The sequence below is a fragment of the Choloepus didactylus genome, chromosome 4, assembly GCF_015220235.1.
Source record: "Choloepus didactylus isolate mChoDid1 chromosome 4, mChoDid1.pri, whole genome shotgun sequence".
NCBI lineage: Eukaryota > Metazoa > Chordata > Mammalia > Pilosa > Megalonychidae > Choloepus > Choloepus didactylus.
This window is the reverse complement of record NC_051310.1, coordinates 192,213,032-192,218,817: the sequence shown is the minus strand read 5'-3', so window position 1 is coordinate 192,218,817 and position 5,786 is coordinate 192,213,032. Positions and strand designations below refer to the sequence as shown.

At 37.0% G+C, this 5,786-nt stretch overlaps 1 pseudogene; it reads left to right on the top strand.

The window, feature by feature from the left end:
• Positions 1 to 1,768: 1,768 nt before the first annotated feature.
• On the top strand, positions 1,769 to 2,709 carry LOC119533077 (annotated as a pseudogene).
• Positions 2,710 to 5,786: the final 3,077 nt, after the last annotated feature.

The following is a 5,786-nucleotide window of genomic DNA, read 5'->3' as shown; positions in this document are numbered from 1 at the left end:
TGAAATTCAAGCAATAAAATACACAGTGGTCAGAAACTGCTATGATTTGAGTTCCTTCAAAATGAATGATTCTCTTGTTGGGTAATAGTATTTTATTTCTAATTCAGAAAGAAAAGCCAAAGGGGATTCAGCATGGAAAAGCAGAGGGATGTGCTTGGAGTTTTGAATTTGAATTGTTATTATATCATTATGGTTGATGTTATTTTGCATTGCATAAGGGAAGGCACACCTTAGTGAATACTCCACACCCTCTAATTGTGAACCTGAGAACACACAGCCACTCAGTTTCCCCAAAGCTGGAAGTTGTAGGCATAGTGTTTCTGTAAAGGGGTAGATGAGAGCACAGAATTCAGTAACAGCTCTAGGTACTCAACTTGACAGGGATGTTGAAGATATGTGACCTCAACTGGATAAAGATCTACACTGCAAAATACTGTGTAATCATAGCCCAACATATAATTAGAGGAATCATTTATATCTATGGCTTGATTTGAGGAAGCACCATGAAAACTCCCTAAATCAAAACTGTTCTACAAACTATTTCCACTCAAACACTCCAATGGCCCCACTGGAGTACCTGAAACACCACTGCTGAATTTTTCTAGACCCATTTAAATTATCTTTCAGTGATGATCTCTTTTGGAAATATTTTATTCATCAAAACTGGGAGAATTATAGCTAGAATGAAATGTGAAATGTTAGAAGAATGCATGAAGGAGTGGTGGCTTTGTTGTTGTCAACAAATGATTGAAAGAGCAAGACAAAGGCAAATAAAGACTGGAGATTCCTCAAACCCTCCTAGTTTGAAGATGGATAATTTACTCCACCCCCCCCCTTCAGAACAGTTCTTGCTTTGAATACAGCAGCTTTTTTGTAATTGCTTTATCTTCTCTTATCTCTAACTCTTTACAAGAATTATGTGGTTATCTGAGGCTGGCAAGTGATTTTATATGGAAATAGCTCTTATAATGATAGAGATGATAGCAAAATAAAAACTCTCTCATACAAATGGGAAAACAGAAGCTCCATGATGTGAAATTACTCAACCAAGATTATAGCCTGGTTAATCACATTTATGTAATGTAGGTTTGTATAATGCTGGCTGTCTTTATACTCTACTATAACACCTCCTGACTATAAAAAGCTTGAGATCAACTAGAGAACATAATCTGATGTACACAAAGACCTGAGTTTCATAAATAGGAGAACTTGCAGAAGTCATTCAGTCTCAACTACTTGAGTCCTCACTGATGAATGCAGTGACCTGGTATGGCTGTGCACAGAAGGAAAAACAAAGGCATATTTTCTCTTTTCAGTGTCAAACAACAGGTAAACTTTTCCTGACATAGAAATATTACCACATCCCCAAACACAAGTTTGCTTCAAAATTAGGTTGAGTGTCATTTACAGAATAAAAACTAGATAAATGTTTAGGAAAAAAACCCTAACAGGTGACTAGACATTAAAGAAAGGTGAGGGAGGTGGAACACTTAGGTGAGTGACTTGGAAGTTTCACTTTATCTCTCTGGCATTTTTTCCTCATTTGAAGTAAATGAATTGACTGTTGTATGGAGACAAGATGATCAGAATAAATGCCCTTCAAATTCTTTAGGTATTTGTGCAAAGCAGCAGGAAGTACACATTTTCCATTATCCACTACTGTGATTATTTGTTTGCTCATCATTAGAAATAACACTGTGGTCTTTTTAATGTTTTCTTTCAGCTAATTTAATTTTCTCTTGGGAATTTACCCTGCTGGATTAATTCCATGGAAGAAATAAACAATGTAATGGAATTCATTTTCTTGAACCCTTCTCAGAACCCAGCAGTTGAAAAGTTTGTTTCATGGTGTTTTCTTTCTTCTACAAAGTCATTCTTCTGGGAATCCTCCTCATCATGCTGACTGTTCATACTGGAAACCTTTTCAAGTCTCCTAAGTATTTTTTCCTGAACTATTTGTCTTTTGTGGACATTTGTTACTCCTCAGTGTTAGCTACCAGGATGATTGCTGACCTATGAGCCAAGACAAAAGGTATCTCCTATGTGGGATGAATGCTGCAACTCTTTGGGTCACATTTCTTTGGTTGTGCTGAGATCTTCATTCTCATTTTGATGGCCTATGATTGTTATGTGACCATCTGTAAACCCCTACATTATATGACCATCATGGACCAGGACAGATGTAATAAAATGTTGCTGGGAATCTGGATAGGTGGGCTCTTACACTCCATTATCCAGGCGGCTCTGGCGGTCCAGTTACCCTTTTGTAGACCCAATGTGATTGATCATTACTTTTGTGATGTCCACCCTCTGCTGAAACTTGCCTGCACAGACACATATTTTGGTGTTGTTGTGACAGCCAACAGTGGGACCATCACTCTGGGCAGCTTTGTTACCTTGCTAATCTCCTATACTATCATCCTGGTGTCCCTGAGAAAGTAGTCAGCAGTGGGCAGGCACAAAGCTCTGTCTACCTGTGGCTCCCACATTGCTGTGGTCATCATCTTTTTTGGACACTGTATTTTCATATACATGCACCCCAATGTTACCTTTCCAGAGGATAAGATGGTGTCTGTCTTTTACACCATTATCACCCCCATGTTAAATCCCTTGATTTATACCCTGTGAAATACAGATGTAAAGAATGCAATGAAGAAATTGTGGGGCAGAAATTTTCCTGGTAGGCTAATAGCAAATAGTTGGAAGTGATGAGACTAAGCTGATGACCTTAAATTTTCTCAGCCTTGGTTAACTCATCTGCACAATGAAGAGAATAATAACTGCACAGGGTTTAAAGAAACAAATGCAACAGTAACACATTTTACAGATGGAAAGTAATATTTGTGAACATTATTATTATATACATTGCAATATTTAATAAGATAATTTTCTAAAATATCTAGGCCAGGGTAATTTTATTAAACTAAGAATATCATTGGGACCTTATTCAGCATCATTGTTGTTTCCTCCCCATTCTGGTTTGTTTGTGATTTTCCTTAAAAAATTAAGTATTCATGGATGTTTTTTAGCATTTTGATCCGTGATTAGGACAAATTAAGCACTCAGTTTGTGTATGTTGCCTGAAAAAATGAATACACAAAACTAGCAGGAAACTGAATCAAATCTTTGTGATATAAGTGCCCCCTAATATGGATTCTGGAAAAAAACAAATCTAGAAAGCTTGGAATGAGAGGGGAAGAATAAGAAGAATATAAGAGAGGCAAAACAAGATTGAAAGTCAGAAGACATGTTATCCTCTGATCTTTGAAAAGCTGTTTCCTTTCCCTTGGACTCATTGTCTTTACCCACGCAAGGATTTTGGACAAATTTACCTTTAAAATCCCTCTTTTAATTGCAACTCCCATGAATATGCTTCTGCTAAATGGACTCTAATCTTTACCTGTACTCTGTAGCCAGAGACCCTATTAATATGAAGTGACTAACTGGAAAAATTGAAGAAAATGTATAAAAACAGACACCTGTGAAGAATAGATAACTGTGACTCAAATCAACATGATGAATGCAATTTACTGTGAATCACAGTTGGGGAATCATATATCCTCCCATGTTTGAATCAAACAGCTTTAATGAATAACTTGAGTCATTTCCCCCTGCATTCTTGATTTACCTAAGCAGAATTTCCAACTGTAAATTCCAGAGAGACTCTTTCCAGAGAAACAGACATATGGCTTTCTCATGTGTTCTGACACTTGTTTCAATGATACATCTTTCTTTCACCATGAGGCATAACCTGGCATTTTTTCCTGTAGCAGGAGAACATACTACCGACCACCCCTCCACAATTGTCCCATCACCTTTTCCACAAATCATATTACCCAGTTATTGTGTATGTGTTTATGGTTGTGGTGTGTGTTTGTGCATGTGTGTGCATGTCTGTGGATGTGTAAACATTACTCACTTTAAGCGCTACACATATTTAAGCCTTAAAAATGTTTGCTGATGTTGCTGCAACAGAATTATAGATAAGAAATATCAAAGGAAGCTAGAAATCTGGGTTAAAATGTATAACCAAGGAGTCAAGATCCTTTGCTTTGGGATCACACAAATCCATGGTTATTGTCCCAGCATGGACATATACTCACTGATGACTAGATGACTATGGGCTTCCATTTTATCAATTATAAAATGAGGGCTAGACTACTGTTTCTTAAGATTGGTTTGTAATGGGAATCACCTTGAGAGATTTTTGAACAGATATGAGAACCAAGTCCAAGAAATTCTGATTCAGTAGGCCAGGGTTAAGAGGTACATAAAAATCTGTATTTAAAAACAAAAACAAAAATTCTGTAGTGATTTTTTTGTAGCCAATGGTCACTTCTCAGGAAACATGGATTTGGCATCACTGGTACTAGATTTGGCTGTTCTTAGAGCTTATAAAGTCTGTAAGTCAACATAATGCAAAGATCCTTACTTTGGATATATAACCCCATCTTCTTTGCATGTAACACCATTCTCTTTCCTTTGTGCTTTTCCCCTAAAATGTTTGTAAAATAAGGGTATAATATTACTGATTTTGCATGCCTGAGGTCCCTAAGAAAATAAAAGCTGCCAGGTTCACAGTTCTCAGAAGCTAGGAAGGGGAGCATGTGTAAAACCACTCAAGCTTCTACCAGTGACATTGTAAACTTTTCCCACCCACAAAAGTTTCTTGGAGTCAAACCCCATCAGAGGAGCTTCAAGAATGTCCTCTTGGTTCTTTGGAAGGAGATGAATTTGAATGATGAGAAATCAGACCCTCCCCAGTTTCTGGGGGGCAATTCTAGTCAACAACAGCAATTTATTCCATAGTTGTGTGATTACAACTTTGGCTGTCAGCTTTTTAGGTTTTTAACCTTGCTGCCAAAAGATGTGGGATGTGGCCTTGAAAAACAGATGCCTTCATAAATGAAAATAAATGACACCATTTCTCATTTTCCAGATGAATAAATTTATTTCATATTGCAAAACAATGAAAATATTTCCCCCACTCACCACCCCACTCTGTGTCTTTTAACTGGTAATTATACTTCTGTCTTCTGGAGTATAAATTTTTTAAACACTTTTCCATGTAACACTTGAATGAATATGTAAAGATAGTTCTTATACTTCTTACTATGGAATCCCTTTTAGTTATTTAAACATACCCAAGAGATTAAGATATTTCTTATGTACCAGAATCTCCAGAAATTAACTATTTTTGTACTGCCTGAATGACATGCTTCATTTTTTCAGTGTTCTGATGTGTTCAGTTGTTGCAAGGTGACCAGCTTTCAGTACAATGACCTGCAAATGGTAAGATATCACTTCTCTTTTGTGCATTAGAAGAATGAGAGTTACATGGACTATACCTGAATCCAACCTGAATTCTGAGATTATGCCCAGCCATGCCCTGCCTGGATCAGTTGAACCCCAGCAAATCCACAGACACATACATGAGCAAGAATTAAATGCTTTTTGAATAAGTAATGAGTTTTGGAACACCTAGTTACACACCATTACTGAATAGACTGATGCAAGAGTGGCATGGTTAAATTTTGAAAGAGGGGATTTTGAGGCATGTTCTTGAATATATAAAACCTCCCATATATTCAGTGTGAGTTACTTTGCAAGGAGCACTGAAACAAAAGGCAAGTTGGAGAGAATGGACACAAGAGACAGTACATTACTTTAACTATACACATAAAAGTGAAATTCTAAAAGTCTAAGTGTGTGGCCAGCCTCCCTTCCACTTTTTCTTCCATTGATAACTCATGGGAAGAGATAGATATATTATTAACCATGCTTGT